Below are 17,184 nucleotides of genomic sequence, written 5' to 3'. Positions count from 1 at the left end.
TAGCGAGTGACAGCAGTCGTGAGGGGTAGCGAGTGCCAGCAGTGGTGAGGAGTAGCGAGTGCTAGCAGTGGTGAGGAGTAGCAAGTGCATGCAGTGGTGAGAAGGTAGCGAGTGCATGCAGTGGTGAGTGGGTAGCGAGCACGTGCCGTGGTGAGGGGTGGCGAGCACGTGCCGTGGTGAGGGGTAGCGAACACATGCCGTGGTGAGGGGTGGCGAGCACGTGCCGTGGTGAGGGGTGGCGAGCACGTGCCGTGGTGAGTGGGTAGCGAGTACATGCCGTGGTGAGGGGTGGCGAGCACGTGCCGTGGTGAGGGGTGGCGAGCACGTGCCGTGGTGAGTGGGTAGCGAGCACGTGCCGTGGTGAGGGGTGGCGAGCACGTGCCGTGGTGAGGGGTAGCGAGCACGTGCCGTGGTGAGGGGTAGCGAGCACATGCCGTGGTGAGGGGTAGCGAGCACGTGCCGTGGTGAGGGGTAGCGAGTGCATGCAGTGGTGAGGGGTAGCGAGTGCCAGCAGTGGTGAGCACATGCATGTTTACCATCCATATCTGCAGAACAGATCGACGACTCCAAGGGAATCTATATGACAAAACAAAGGGTAACATAAAAATAATTTCTATGTATTATACCGACTTATTCCAGCAAATATGGCCACAAATGATCAGGCTTCTTTACCACATCCATATGCATATGAATGTTACTGGTTCTACAATGTATGTACATATCTGTTATACAGCTGTCAACATACAATTGATATGCAATTTTATTTAGTAAATTTATTTATTCTCTATCTAAGTATTCCTTTCAGACATTATAAATCATAACAAGGGAACTGCCTTAGCCCTTTAGCCTTTAAGGAATAAACTACATGCATGTACATACAAGATACTTTACAGTCATGTAGTGGCAGTATTGCTTGAGCTCCGAGTCCAGACTCTTCAATGACAATGTGACTAGATCGAGAGTCTAGACTCTAGATCTAGCCACATTGTCATTTGTGTAAAACTGTAATCAGATCTAGATCTCATTACAGTTTTACACCGTAATTTTGTGCATTTTTTTTACAGATTTTTATTCTTCACTTACAATCTATCTATAATTCCAGCAATCTCTGTGTGTCTGTCTGTGTGTCTGTGTGTCTGTGTGTCTGTGTGTCTGTGTGTTTGTCTGTGACCGCTGTTTCTCGACAACCACGGGTCCGATATACTTGAAACTTGCCAGGTATATTGCTGGGGACCCGAGGATGTGCCTTTTCAAGGTTTCATATTAATCGGACAATTACTTACCGAGATATGTCCAAAAAACGCTTCAACCAATCAGAGAGCAGCGAGCTATCACGTGTGCCGAACGTGGCGATCAGACTCTGCCTCGGACGGCACATTTGACAGCGTATTCATTTATTTCACGTTGGAAAACTATGTTGCCGTTAAACTATGTTTTAAAACGAATTCAAACTGCGATTAAATTAAAACGATTCATCCTAACTGCGATTTGCGAACTTCCGGACAGTGACGACTTATCTTCCGGCAGCCAATCACAGAACGCTCTGTTGCGTAGGCGTGGCCGATGTGAGACGAGCGGAGCTGAGCGCGTTACGAGCTGACCGCCATTACGGTACGTAATTCGATTTCTTATGCGCATTATTTCTCCCAATTCAGTCAGAGCGAAGGGCGGAAGCGAAGAGCGTTGCTTTTTTTGTTTACGGGCGTACGGGCGGGGTAGAGCGTACGGGTAGCGTTTTTTTTTTTTTTTGGCCACGGAACGGGCACCCACGTACGGGCAATGCCCTAGTCTATCTATAATTCCAGTAATCTCTGTGTGTATGCGACCGCTGTTTCTCGACAACTACCGGTCCGATATACTTGAAACTTGGCAGGTATATTGCTGGGGACCCGAGGATGTGCCTTTTCAAGGTTTCATATTAATCGGACAAGTAGTTACCGAGCTATGTCCAAAAAACGATTCGACCAATCAGAGAGCAGCGAGCTACCGAGCTATGGCGATTTAGCCGTTCGCCGTTCGCTTTGGCTTTGCGAATGGACCAAACCATTTCATGTAAATAGAGGGGGGGGGGTTCTACCGTACTCGCAAGCCGTTCGCTTTGGCTTTGCGAATGGACCAAACCATTTCATGTAAATAGAGGGGGGGGGATATAATTTTAGATATATATATAGTACGGGCATGCCCTAGTTAAGTAATAATTCATACTTAGCTCCACACAAATCTGTGGTTTTGCAAGCTATTTGTTTTAAAGTAGCCTAACTAAAAGTTAGATTGTAATGTAAATCTAAAATATAGAACTTTTTTACACAGCAACTAACAAGGGAATCTACACATGGGTCTGTACAAACATCTAACTCGTTCATGTGTTGCACTGTAGCGGTTGCCGCTGAGCATACACAATCGCCTTACACCTGCCGAAGACGCAACCAGGGAGCGATCACTGCACCGGGCTCGCCCAGGCCGCCCGGGCATGCCCAGACTCGCCTTTCCCGGGCATGCCCAGACTCGCCTTTCCCGAGCTCGCCCAGGCCGCCCGGGCACGTCCAGACTCGCCTTTCCCGGGCATGTCCAGACTCGCCTTTCCCGGGCTCGCCCAGGCCGCCCGGGCACGCCCAGTCTCGCCTTTCCCGGGCAAAACGCTCCGGCATGACGTGTTTGATTGCATATATATATTGCTGCCCGATAAACGGGCTTTTCAGAGTACCCGAGTTTTGGTTTGATCAATAAAGAAGCTCGGACGAATTCCCGTCTTTTGTCGCGTCAATCCTTTCAACTCGCGTAGGAGCACAGCTCCTCACTGGTGAACCCCGACAGGTATCCGGTCCCGCACATCCAGGACTTTTCCGCCCGTTTGGCGGGGCGGGTCATTTTCTCGAAAATTGACTTAATACGGGGATACCACCAGGTACCTGTCAGGCCGGCCGACGTCCCAAAAACGGCTGTCATCACACCGTTCGGCCTGTTCAAATTCCTGAGGATGCCATTTGGCCTCAAGAACGCGGCCCAAGCGTTCCAGCGCTTGATGGACGGCGTGCTGTGCGACCTGCCGTTCCTCTTCGTCTACCTGGACGACATCCTCGTCGCCAGCACGTCCCGGACCGAGCACCTCCTCCACCTCCGAACACTGTTCGGGCGCCTCAGCGAGCACGGCTTAATCGTCAACCCGGCCAAATGCCACTTTGGCACGATGGCCGTTGACTTTTTGGGCCACCACATAACCAGGAACGGGGCCGTGCCACTGCCAACCAAGGTCGAGGCCATCACCGAGTTCCCGCGTCCCCGCTCCATCAAGGCCCTGCAGGAGTTCCTCGGCATGGTGAATTTTTACCACCGTTTCGTGCCCCGCGCTGCTCAGCTCATGCGGCCCCTTTAAGAAGCCCTCCGGGGCAAGCCGGCCAAGCATGACGTCGTCTGGTCCACAGCCATGGACGCGGCATTCACAGGCGCAAAGCTGGCCCTCGCCGACGCAATGCTGCTTGCTCACCCGGTGCTCGACGCTCCCATCGCCCTCACTACGGACGCCTCCGACTACGCGGTGGGCGCCGTACATGAACAATGGGTGAACGGGGTTTGGCAGCCACTCGCTTTTTTTAGCCGGCAACTCCGGCCGAACGAGCTAAAATATAGCACATTTGACCGTGAGCTCCTCAGTCTATACCTGGCCGTTCGCCATTTCCGCCACCTCCTGGAGGGCCGCCCGTTCACGGCTTTCGTCGACCACAAGCCGTTGGTTTACGCGATGGCCAAAGTCACGGAGTCGTGGTCGGCCCGCTAGCAGCGCCACCTCTCCGCCATGTCGGAGTTTACCACGGACATCCGGCACGTTGCCGGAAAAGACAACGCCGTGGCCGACTGTCTTTCTCGGGCCAGCGCGAACGCGGTCCACCTCGGCGTGGACTTCGCGCTTATGGCGGCCGACCAGACCGCCGACACCACGGTGCAAGCCCTCCGGGCGGCGGACACGGGCCTCCGCCTGGCCGACGTCCCCATCGCGGACACTGTCCTGCTCTGCGACGTCTCCCAAGGCCAGTCTCGCCCCGTCGTGCCCGTTACCTGGCAGCGCCGCGTTTTCGCCTCCCTCCACGCCCTTTCTCACCCGGGCCGGAAAGCTTCCCAGAAGCTGGTGTCGGCGCGTTTTGTCTGGCACGGACTTCGACGGGACGTCCGCGATTGGGCCAATGCCTGCACGGCCTGCCAGCGGGCCAAGGTCCACCGCCACACCCAGGCCATGCTGGCACCTTTCACCGTGCCCGAACGGCGTTTCGACCACGTCAACGTGGACCTGGTGGGCCCCCTTCCCCCATCACGAGGTTTCACACACCTGCTCACCATGGTGGACAGGACCACCAGGTGGCCGGAGGCCGTTCCCCTCGTTTCCACCACCACCGCCGACGTGGCGCAGGCTTTCATCGCCACCTGGGTCGCCCGTTTCGGTGCACCGGCGGACATCTCTTCGGACCACCGTCCGCAGTTCACTTCCGAGCTTTGGGGCGCGGTCGCCCGCAACCTGGGGGTCAAGCTCCACCATACCACAGCCTACCACGCCCAAGCCAATGGGTTGTGCGAGCGTTTTCACCGCTCCATGAAGGCCGCGCTCATGGCCGGCCTTCAGGACGGCGGTTGGGCCGACCGGCTGCCGTGGGTCCTTTTGGGCCTCCGCACGGCCCCCAAGGAGGACCTCCAGGCGTCCACCGCCGAGCTCGTCTACGGCCAGCCGCTACGCGTCCCGGGCGAGTTCGTGCCCGACGCTACCAGTCCCTGGTCGTCGGCTCGCCAGCGCTCGGACCTCCAGGAGGCCGCCCGACGGTTTGCCCCCGTGCCAACGTCCCGCCACGGTGGCCCCCAGTCCTATGTCCCCCCAGCGCTTCGCACAGCGGAGTACGTTTTTGTGCGTCATGACGCACACCGGGGGCCACTCCGGCCGCCGTACGACGGGCCCTTCCGGGTCCTGCGACGGGACGACAAGTCTTTCGTCGTCGACGTCGGCGGCTGGTCGGCCCGGATTTCGGTGGACCGCCTCAAGCCGGCGCACTTGGAGGTCGACCAACCACCACGGTTGGCCCTTCCTCCGCGGCGAGGCTGCCCCCCGTCCACGGTTCCCCCCGCTCGACCACCCACCACCACACCGGACCCCCCCACCCCCCACGACCCTCCAGGGGTCGCTTCGGCCGGGTCATCAGGACCCCCCTTAAATTGACCCTGCCGGTGCAAGTCGATTCTGGGGGGGCGCGTGTAGCGGTTGCCGCTGAGCATACACAATCGCCTTACACCTGCCGAAGACGCAACCAGGGAGCGATCACTGTACCGGGCTCGCCCAGGCCGCCCGGGCATCCCCAGACTCGCCTTTCCCGGGCATGCCCAGACTCGCCTTTCCCGAGCTCGCCCAGGCCGCCCGGGCACGTCCAGACTCGCCTTTCCCGAGCATGTCCAGACTCGTCTTTCCCGGGCTCGCCCAGGCCGCCCGGGCACGCCCAGTCTCGCCTTTCCCGGGCAAACGCTCCGGCATGACGTGTTTGATTGTATATATATATTGCTGCCCGATAAACGGGCTTTTCAGAGTACCCGAGTTTTGGTTTGATCAATAAAGAAGCTCGGACGAATTCCCGTCTTTTGTCGCGTCAATCCTTTCGACTCGCGTAGGAGCACAGCTCCTCAGCACGCTATTACCTCTAAACAGTCTCATTTACAGTAACTTTATTATACTTACAGATGAAATGTTGGATTGCAACCCTTGAACTGCCTATTTGTACAGTTGACCGCAGCACATGAAGGCATCTTGAGTCCATTTCTAGTAATAACGAATCAAAATTATATATGTATTGGCAGGAGTGTTAACGCAAGCTTTCTTGGAGAATCAATGCGAGTGGTTAAGATGGCGGCCGGTTCGTACGTTTGGCGTCAGATCGATCAGCCAATGCGCTATCCAGTGGTTGTAGAGATCAGTGTTTAATTTACACATTTCCAATTGTCCATTCTCCGTTATTATCCGTTATTATCAACTGTTGCTGAAATTGGCCAAAAATGAATAATTAAACCCCTAAACTAATTATTTTTTATTATTATAAACCTTCTCCCCTCCCCCACCCTACCCCCCCCCCCCCACCCCCTCCTCCCCTTTCCCGAAAACTCCTGTGGACCATTGAGTAGAATGGCTGTATCGGATTTTAGAGCATTCTGGTGGTAAATAAGTGACGAGTATAGGATCCAAAGTTTTAGGGGGTAACCTCCCTGGGATCCCCAATGATCTCTAAAATTACAAAAACGAAAAATCTAAGACAGAGCAATTTATTAATTGTGCAGGCTATTGAGTAGAAGGGCTTTTTTGGGTTTCAGAGCAATCTGTTGGTAAACAAGCATTCTGAGTATTGCGCTGCAATACATGTCCCCTACCAAAGTTCAAAGTGCCATAACTTTGTCAAAAATGATCGAATATGCAAATTTATGCACGGTTGATGCTGGTTTTCAAACTTGATCTGAGATATGCTGAGACATGTGTGTCACGCCTCGCCTTGTTGATAAGCCCGCAAGGTCGCTCCGTGGAGCAGCCTGCACGTATTGCACTGTGTGAATTATATAATTACCAACTCACGGTCTGAGGTACTAGCGACGGATATCGGATATCCATTTTTCAAAATATTTTCGTTTAATTAACGATAGCTGTCAAACCACATGCTCTATCGCAAATTCCAAAAGGACATTTTAGTAGACTGACATGCTGAACAGATCTGTGAAGTTTCCCCTCGATTGGATCAAAAATGAGGGAGGAGCTCGGTTTTAAAGGTTCATGCTTTAAAACGTCATAACTCTGAAACCATGTGACGCATGACGTCATGCTCGCTGACTTTTTTGTTCGTCATGGGTATGTGATTCTGCCTGCAAAGTTTGGCCTCGATCTGTTCAGCCGTTGCAGAGAAAAAGGGGTTTTCGTGTTTTCACGAAAAACAATATGGCGGCCGAACCACGTGACCTGTGACATCATAATTACCATTAAAATATTCTACAGACCGAGTCCCTCTTATGGTGAAAATTTGATCTCACTCGGTCCTATTATTGCAGAGAAAATCTTTTTTAAAGGAAATTAAAACTTAAAATGGCACTGAGTTAAGGATCATCAGAATTAGCAGAATTCCCAAAGTTCAAAGTGCCATAACTTTGTCAAAAATGATCGAAACGTCGTGAAGTTCGAACTTGATCTGTAACTTATAATGAGGAAGCATGTGCCAAGTTTGAAATCATTAGCGTTAAGAGTTTAGAAAAAAAGTCCGGAAAACTGTTCTTTGCGTGACGGACTGACAGACTGACGGACTGACGGACTGATGGACTGACAGACGGAGGGACGGCGTGCAAACCTATAGTCCCCTCTGGTGTACACCGGTAGGGGACTAATAAGGGAGGAGTATGGATCCAAAGTTATGCGATTGGTGTTCGATTTAGTTCTGGACTCATTGCTGGCCACTTCAGAAGAGTCCAGCCAGAGGCGTAGCTAGAGATTTGGGGGCCCTGGGGGCTTGACTCCTTGAGGGGCCCCCTCCAACATTTGGTGAGGTTTGATGAAAGATGGAAAAAATTGCAACAATAAATCTTTTTTTATTTGAATTTAAATTTGAACTGAAAATTTGAAAATACGGTAGCTTCCTCATGCCACCAAAACAAAATACATGTGTGTGTACGTGTGTGTGTGGATGTATGTGTGTGTGTGTGTGTGTGTGTGTGTGTGTGTGTGTGTGTGTGTGTGTGTGTGTGTGTGTGTGTGTGTGTGTGTGTGTGTGTGTACATTTTACATGAGATGTAATAACACATTTCAAACTGTATTTCCCATGTGCACGCACATGCATTTCACATGTTATCAGAAGTAAATACATTGTGTAGATTACATTATTTGTGCATCTGATAAATTGCCAGTAACCATTTTGTGAAACTGAATGTGCAGGTGCAGCATCTAACTCAATATGTTGAAATGTCACACACGTCCATGACCTTGGGATTCCCACGGATGACCCCACTAGTAATTTATTAGACAGTTTTGACACGAAGACAGTTTTGTAGGTCCGAATAAACTTGAAATAAAGAAATTTAGCATTCCATTGGGAATCTAGTAGCATATAGATTGAGTGAAATCGCAAAAAGATTGTTAGGTATGGAACTTTTTATTCATTTATTTTATATTTACAAGCCAAAAAATAAGGTTTTGGGCCCTCACAAGGAGTGCAGAAGGTCCATACGATTATTGAATTTAAAAAAATATTTTCATTCACATCAGGGTATTTTGAGGGGGCCACCCAGACCTCCCTTGATTTTTTGCTTAATTTAAAAAATACAGATTCTGAGATCCATTTCCCCCCCCCCCCTCCATTGGGGGCCCGGGGGAAATTTTCAAATAGCCCCCCATTCCCCCTCCCCCTTAGATATGCCACTGAGTCCAGCGTTTTGTCTTGAACCATTCCTGGGTGCTTTTTGAAGTGTGTTTGGGGTCGTTGTCCTGCTGCAAGACCCATGACCTTCGACAGAGACCCAGCTTTCTGACACTGGGTTGAAGAATGCGCTCCAAAATGCCTTGGTAATCTCCTGATTTCATGATGCCATGCACTCATTCAAGGCACCCAGTGCCAAAGGGAGCACAGCAACCCCAAAACATCACTGAACCTCCTCCAGGTTTCAAAGCTATAATTTGAGATTGTCCATGCTTGGCTACAATCCTGTGTCTGACCTCCTCAGACAATTATCTGGTTTTCATTCTTTTCTCCATGCTCATTGTGGTACACACGACATAAAACAGCAGAATGGCTTCTTTTCTCTATTCAAACTGGTTGAAAGAGTGATTTTTATATTGTAGGCACAAGCAACTCACCATGGGTGAGTTCAATTCCAAAGTAAAGGAGAATCACCTGCTTGTGTTACAATAATATTGTACGGGCCATTTTAGGATTTCTGTGTGGAATAACCTGAGATTTTGTAATTTTTTTTCAGCATTTTTTGTTTTGTTCCACTGCAAACCAAAGAAATACATCAGTGGATACCAAAAGATTTTTTAATTTCAACAATTTTCTGGAAGAAATGGTGCATTATTTGAAAAAAAAAGTGCAAGGGTGCCAATATTTTTGGCCACGACATTATACTGCTTTATTCTACCAGGTGAGCACCCAGGGGTATTGCCCCTATGTTTATGTAATGCTGTGATGTTAGCTGATTTCCTCGCAGATGGAAGATGACCGAGGTTAAATGACAAGTTGAAAAGGACACAGGAAGGAAGTGCAAGAGCAGCAGAGCAGGTTTGTAGGACACGTGAACAGATGCCGTTCAGTCCAGTTGCAGAGTCAGAGTCGCGGATTGCCAGAAACTTTTCCACCTTCTCTGGTGCAGAAGACATAGAGTCCAGGATCAGTTCGGTACCACTGGGAAGGATGGATACAGAGAGAGGGGTTAGGGACACTAGTTAGAAGCAAACAAAGAATTGAGGCGTTCGGCCTTCTCACGAGTTGAGTAGGCTGTGGTGCCATTTTAAGAGAGAGAAGGGATGGAAGAGGAGCATACACCACTACACCAGAGACAGACTTGACAAGGCACCACCAGGTTTTAGAGGAGGGAGACAAGTTTGAAAGTTAATTCTTGAGATTGGACAGATGTTGTTTTCTGGCTCCCCTGAGAGTAGACACACGCTTGTTGTGATCTTTGGGGAATGATATGAGGTTGCCTTGGATTGGATTTGCCTTCCAGGAGGAGAATGCTGCTTCATCACAGGATTCAGAATACCAAGGACGTGAGAATGGGTAAGATAAATGGACACGAGATGGGATGAATCTGTGTATAAGAGAGAGCAGGCTTCTGTGGAAAAATTTCCAGGCTGAATTAATATCAGGGGCGCTAGATGTAGGAAACCAGTCCTGAAGAGAGAAGGCTGTTTGGTGTCCTTTCCAGTTTGCCTGCGTGAACTGCCAGACTTACTGGTGCTGAGGCTGTTCTCTGAAAATGGCCAGAGAGATGTGGACCTACCTTCACAAGCACATGATCAGATAAGCCAATTGGGGCAGAGGACGATTGTTATGGACATCAACTCCAAGAGAGCGGTGTGTCCCGAGACACCACAAATGTCAACTGCAACTCTTAACTCGGGCAGGACCCAAAGTCGGTTTACTGTACCAGTGAATAAAGCGTTGCAGATGGAGAATCGTGCCAGTGACTACACGGCGGTTTATTATTTGACCAAGTGAACCAATACCACGTGCCACATTGTGGGCTACCATTACCATTGAGAATTTGGATCAATTGCTCACCGGGAATGCTATTCAGACAAACGCCATGCAGGATAAATCAGAAGACATTCAATACTTCAATGATTTATTACACAGCAAGGAGCGGAAAGTGTTGGGAAGAATTATTAAAGCAATTATGAGGAGAAACACAAAGGAGAGAAAATGGTGGGGGAGGTTAGGGGGAAATGATGAGGGGAATCATACATGAAATTACTAGAGTTCGAGCACATATAAAGCATGGTGAATACACATATACATTTTCTATTTGGATTTCGCAAACATTACCGCACGGCAAAGCTTGGAACATTCACTTAACACCCGTAAACAAAGCATGGATCCTGGAGACAAAAAGGGAAAGAATGACAGACATTGAAAATTGAGGAAGAAAGAAATGGGACGATGAAAGAAACAGCAGGGTATCTGAATCACCCCCAGCGAACCTGAGACTGCTTCTGTTGAAACGATTGTGAGCACAGCCCGTCTTGAAGCTATGCCTCACGCCTCCTTCTTTCCCACCTTCGTCCCATCATAATCACGCCTTCATCTGAGGGACTCCGAAGGCCTCGTATATTCGATGTGAGCGGCCTGGCACTTTCCTGGAAGGAGACACAGCTCCAGACCGGGTCGTCCTACTGCCACTGGAGAGGCGTGAGGTGACAGCACTGGAGCGACGTGAACAAAAGGGCTGGAGCAACATGAGTAGAAGTGTTGGAGTGACGTTTCACGCTCATGTGGAAATGAGGAAGACGTCAGTTGGGAGGGAAAGTGGGGCAAGTGAGGTATGAAATTCCTTTCTGGTGAACTGGTGTGAGAGGCGGAAAATATCTCTGGGGAACAGGCTCTCAAAACTCTGCTCTGGCTCAGGCATTTGCCAAAGAGAGAGAAATTTCCCCTCCACTTTGGGTTTTATACCCTGCCCTTCCCACTCACTGGTTGCTTGCCATTCACTCTGGCATACCACATCCACGTCACGCTAAGGGGAAGGGGGGGGGGGCGGGCAGGCATGCGACAAAGGGTCGAAACAACCTCTGTCTGAGCGACTTCTCTCTCTGCAACTTCTATTTCCTGAACTTCTGTCTCCGCAACTTCTGTCTCCACAACTTCTGTGTCTGCAATTTCTGTCTCCGCAACTTCTGTCTCCATTGTGCCGGGACATGGCCCTTATTCTCCCTCTAGGCGAGCAAGTTAACAGGTTTACGAGCAGGCGTTGTACTGAACGTGAATGGTTTTCATGAAAGAGATAGAGGTATAGAGGAATTTGAAAGGGGGAAAAAGAATAGGCCCTTATGCTGCTTATACACGCAACGCATATCGACCATATGAATATGATATACCTTATTCTAAAGGGGGGAGGGGACGAGGTCCAACCCCAGGCCACAACGGTCACAATACATTGGCGGGGAAGTTGGTGCTCATGAAATCCAGAAGGGATCTGAGATCTCCAATTGGGAAATCCGGGTGAGAAAGTTTACAGATTGCGTCAGTCCCATGGAGTCTTAGAGGTCCTTTGCAGAAGTGCCATGGCTGGTGAGAGAGGTATACCAACAACCAGCCAATTAGCATCGTGAAAATGAAATCACTATGTATGAGGAGGAGAGCAGCAACCAGCCAATTAGCATGATGACATTGAAATCACTTTCTATGAGGAAGAGAGCGTTGGGAGGAGTGGTTAAAAGTTGGTCCATGTCGTCTGGTAGAGATGTAGATGGAGTCGTCACTGTTGAGAGGGCAGTACAACACACAAACAAACAAGAGTTGGAAGAGGAGGGGAAGTTGCAGCCAGACGTGCTCCTGGGGTTTGGGAGGTGTAAGAGAAGTACACGGAGAGTGAGAAATAGAGTTCTTGATGTACAACGCAACTCCACTGCCAGGACGGGGTTCAGATCAGTCAAACCGGAGTAGGCAATGGCCAGGGAGGGTCACGAAGGAGTCAGTGACGTCCTGTGGGAGGAACGATTCTGCCATTCATTAACCCCTGGTTAATGGGGCCTCCACACTATATGCAGCCGCCACAGGCCAGTTTGGTGAACACCTGGGACCGATCTATCACCACAATGGAGACAACCAATTACCATGTGTCACCAGAGGTGGGAGTACCAGATCACCAATCAGGTATGAGGAGGAAGGACCTGTCGGCAGGTGAATTCCTCCTACGAACTGAGGGGGGTGAATGTGAGCAGAGGGTGGGGTGGGAGGTGTTGTATGTCAATGAAGAGGAGGCAAGTTATTGCCCTGGTCAAGGACCTTGGTCAAGTTTCAGAAATTGTTGCATTAATGTACAGTGGCACTGTATCAGTGACACAGCCACACCATCAGGAATGATGCAACTGGCAGAGCATAGCTGTAGTTGAATCCCGGTACAAAATGTATTCACTTGAGTTTCAAAGTGCAGATAAATATTAATTTTTTTAAAGTTATATAATCTTGCACTAGCAAAAGTACCTGTCGCTTTGCTGATGGGTTTACTCAAAAGACAACAGGTTGTACTTCACAAACATTCTGCTCTATTCACTCTATATTTTGCTCGAGGTCATCTTCCATCTGATTTGAAGTCAGCTGACATCACCTTCATCAACCAACCTTGCTGGTTATATATGGTGTGAGCAAAAATCACTTCCACTTCGTTACGAAGCCCCATGTTGGATGCTTCGGTTTGAACCTCTGCTTAAAATGAAACATTTTGAAAATTTCTAATTATTCCAAGTCAGATTTCAACTTCACCGTAATGCATATTGTTCAGTTATTTTAACTTTCTTTATACAAGACCATTTGTAATACTGGTTACCACTTGGTGATGCTATACCATACACATTTGCATAGAGAATTGGAGTCTTCTTCCCCGCACCCCTTCTACCCTGAGCCCCTTCCCTTCCCACTCTGAACCCCCTCCCTCAGATATGCTCCCAGACAAAAACCATACTTGACGTATGGTGTGCACTGTTATGTAATTTTGTGTCAAATGCCTGTTAAAAGTAAACTGTTACTTGATTTCGTATCTTTTGGTTGTAAAGGTTTACCAAAAATAGGGTGGCTTTATTTTCTAACATGACAAGGACACCAAATCCAAGATGGCTGCCTGCATTGAATATTGACACTCATTATGGAAGAGTTGTCTTTTTTTTCTTCTTTTTTTTGTATACTGAATCGAGGCTTGTGAAAGAGCTAACATTTACTTCACAAACAAATCGACCAGACAAACAAAATACACAAAAAGAGGGAGCGGAAGACAAGATGGGGAGAAAAGGGGTAGCACACAAACACAACATCCGAGAGCAGGGAGATGTGTGGAAGGGAGAGGGCCCGGGGGGAGGAGGCATGGGAAGGGGGTGGGGGGGAGGGAGAAGTATAAAGCACAAGGACACGAAGGACTTCCAGGACAGAAGTTGGTATTTCAAAAAGTGGATTGGGGTGAAATTAGCGGGGGTAGAAAAGATCAAGGTTTTGGATGGGGGAAGATAAGAGATGGTGGTGAACAGCTGTTTTAAAGACTTGGAGGGTGGAGTGGGATTGAAGAGAGTGAGGGAGTTTGTCCCAGAGGCGGGAGAAAAGAGGAATGAAGGAGTGAAGGTGAGCAGAGAGTCTTGATTTTGGCAGTTTAACCAAAAGAGGGTTGCAGGCAGATCTTGTGCGACCTGTAGGAATATTTGCGGGACAGAGCCCAGAGAGAGCTGGGGGGGCAAGGCCAGAGAGGAGTCGGTAGAAGACGGAAAGACCACCAACCTGCCTGCGGTGAGTGAGTGAGACGCCCTTGGAGTTAGCTTCATCGCGGGAGATTCCAATGATTCTGAATGCTTTGGTTTCAACAGCGCGAAGGCGAGCTAGGTGTGAGGCAGGAGCACCAGCCCAGAGGGGAGAGCAGTATTCCATTGAGCTGCAGATGAAAGCCTTGTATGTGGTGAGGAGCTCAGGTGTGCCAAGGAAGGACTTTGCACGACGGAGGATGCCCAGTCGGCGACTGGCTTTGGAGGCCAGATTTGAAATGTGGTTTTTCCAGGAAAGATCATGGCAGATAGTGAGACCCAAAAGCTTGAGTGACAGAACTTCTTGGAGAGGATTTTTCAGAAAGTGGATGGGAGGGTTGTCCAGTCGGTCTTTTTGGAGAGACATCGTAAGAGTGTGAGATTTGTCAGGATTGAAAGACATGTTCCACTTGTTTGCCCAGTCTGTGATTTTGTCAAGGTCTGCAGAGAGTGAGGAGGCTGCAGACTGCCGATCTGAGGGATGAAGAATGGAGCGACAGAGAGTAGAGTCGTCAGCAAAGAGATAGAGAGGATTTTCAAGAGAGTCAGAGAGATCATTGATGAAGACCAGAAAAAGCACAGGGCCCAGAACACTGCCTTGGGGAACTCCAGCCTGAACAGGAAGAGGAGATGAGAGAAACCCATTCAGGGCCACACGTTGACTACGACTAGAGAGGAAGTCCGCCAGCCATGCGTGGAGATTTCCATGGATACCAAAAGAGGAGAGTTTGGTGAGCAGAGCGGTGTGCCAGACTGTATCGAAGGCACGTGATATGTCAAGGGAGACTGCTCTAATTTCCTGTTTGGCATTGAGGACCTCTATCCATTGTTGAGAAAGCAGAAGCAGCATGTCCAGAGTGGAGTGTCCAGGTCTGAAACCAAATTGATGATCAGAGATCAAGCCATTGGAGAAGAGGAAAGATTTCATATCTGAAGCAATGATGGATTCCATGACTTTGCTGATAATTGGGAGAAGGCTGATTGGTCTGTAGTTGCTGGGATCTGTTTTTGCACCTTTTTTGTGCAAAGCGATGATGTTGGCAGATTTCCATGCAGATGGAAGATGACCTTGAGCAAAAGAGAGGGTGAAGAGAACAGAGAGAGGGAGTGAAAGAGCGGAAGAACATGATTTTAGGACCCGTGGGCTGATGCCGTCAGGTCCAGTTGCAGAATCAGAGTCGAGGGTTGACAGAAACTTTTCCACCTTGTCAGGAGGAAAGGACACAGAGTCCAGGAGCAGCTGGGTACGACTGGGTACGGTGGGTACAGAGAGGGATGGGTTTGGGACACAGGATTTAGAGGCAAACACAGAGTTGAGGCATTCGGCTTTTTCACGTGCAGAGTGAGCCGTGTGGCCATTTAAGGTGAGGGAGGGGATGGAGGGGGAACAAACACCAGAAACAGATTTTACCAGACGCCACCAGGATTTGGAAGAGGGAGACAGAAAAGAGAGTTCGGTCCTGAGGATGGAGAGATATTGTTTCCTGGCACACACTTGGACACACACTTGTTTTGGGCTTTGTGAAAGGAAATGAGATTTCCTTCCGTTGGATTTGCTTTCCAGGAGACGAAAGCAAGTTGTTTCTGGGCAATAGCCTCACCACAAGATTCCATGTACCATGGACGGGAGGAAGGGTATGACAACTGAAGACGAGAAGGGATAAATCTGTGCATGAGAGAGAGCAATTTACTTTGGAAGAATTCCCAGGATGAGTTGATGTCAGAGGCAGTAGAGATGGGAGACCAGTCCAGATGATTGATGGCTGCTTGAAGACCGTGCCAGTTGGCCTGAGTGAAATGCCAGACTCGTCGACGCTGAGGAGGCTCTCTGAAAATGGTCAGAGAGATGTCCACTTTAACAAGCACATGATCAGAAGAGCCGATTGGAGCAGAAGAAGAGCAGCAGACATTTTCAGGGAAGTTAGTCATAATCAAGTCCAGAAGAGAAGATTCTCCGTTGACTGAGATCCGGGTTGGGAAATTGACAGATTGTGTCAGTCCCAGTGAGTCACAGAAGTCTTTAAACATGTTGTAGTTGCTGTTGGGAATTCAGTTATTAATTTGATACCATATTTATGACAGACACCTAAACAAATGATATGGGTAAGAAAGACTATATGACGGCCATTTTGAATTTCAAAATGGCCGTCGTGAAAAATATAGGTAGCCTGTAGATGGTATGCCAAAGCAAAGACATGCATAATCACACATTTCGAGAGGGAAATGCAAACAATTTGCATGATTCACACTAAACATTTATTCTAAATTAACAAGCATTGCATACATTATTGCCAAAAAAGCATGGAGTACATTCCTGTTCATAAGGACTGTGTTTTATCAATCCCATTGTCATTATATACCTACTACCAAGTGTCAATCAAACTCAAATTAAACTGTCGTTAACTAACCGTAGTTGGAGGCAGACTCTCTCCCTCAGCCACACGATTTGAGTATAAGAACAAACGAAGCTCCTTTAATTTGGTGTAGACGTTGTTCTTGTCTAGTTTGCAGACAAGTCGTTCCAATTGAGAGCATATTTCTGGAGCTGGATCATTTGTCCCTCGTGATGCCAATGCTTCCAGCATCTTATCATCACAAGACATGAACACCTTGAAGCACCAGTCCTTCTGCCAACAAATATGCCAGATGTATCAGACCCTGTAAAAGTATGGAAGCCTAATATCGCTGATGCACGTTTTTGTCTGACCTTTTTGTAAATACAGGGTGTTTCAAAAAAGGTGGACCATTTGAACGTTTTATTGAAGAAACATTACAAAAGGTGGAAGGTTCAGTGATATATTGATGGGAAGCATACACCAATTACACCATGCCATTTTCAAATCGCTCATTATACCGCTTGTAATTGACATTTACAATGTGTGCTCCGCCTCTGCTCAAACAGGCTTTGATCCTGGCTCCAAAATTCTCCACAACCTGTCTGCAAGTGGCTGGAGTGGGAGCCTGACGGCAGTCCTCCACCTCCTGATTCAGGAAAGTCAGGGTTTGAGGTTTGTTGGTATAAACTTGACCTTTGGCAGCACCCCCCAAAAAAAAAATCCAACGGATTCAAATTCGGGCTGTGGAGCGCCCACTCATGCGCTGTGCCCAGGCTGATGACATGATTTCCAAACAGCTAGTGGAGCAAGTCGATGGTTTCACCTGCAGTGTTCCAATCAATAGTGTAGAATGTATCG

At 48.9% G+C, this 17,184-nt stretch overlaps 1 protein-coding gene across 1 annotated transcript in view; it reads left to right on the top strand.

Moving 5' to 3' along the window:
• Window positions 1-17,184, top strand: part of TNFSF10 (TNF superfamily member 10) — a 407,659-nt gene that overhangs the window by 113,557 nt on the left and 276,918 nt on the right. The gene's annotated exons all lie outside the window — the stretch shown is intronic.

Source organism: Myxine glutinosa, chromosome 4, assembly GCF_964187855.1.
Source record: "Myxine glutinosa chromosome 4, kmMyxGlut1.1, whole genome shotgun sequence".
NCBI lineage: Eukaryota > Metazoa > Chordata > Myxini > Myxiniformes > Myxinidae > Myxine > Myxine glutinosa.
The sequence above is the reverse complement of the archived record's forward strand: the minus strand, read 5'-3'. Positions and strand labels throughout refer to the sequence as shown.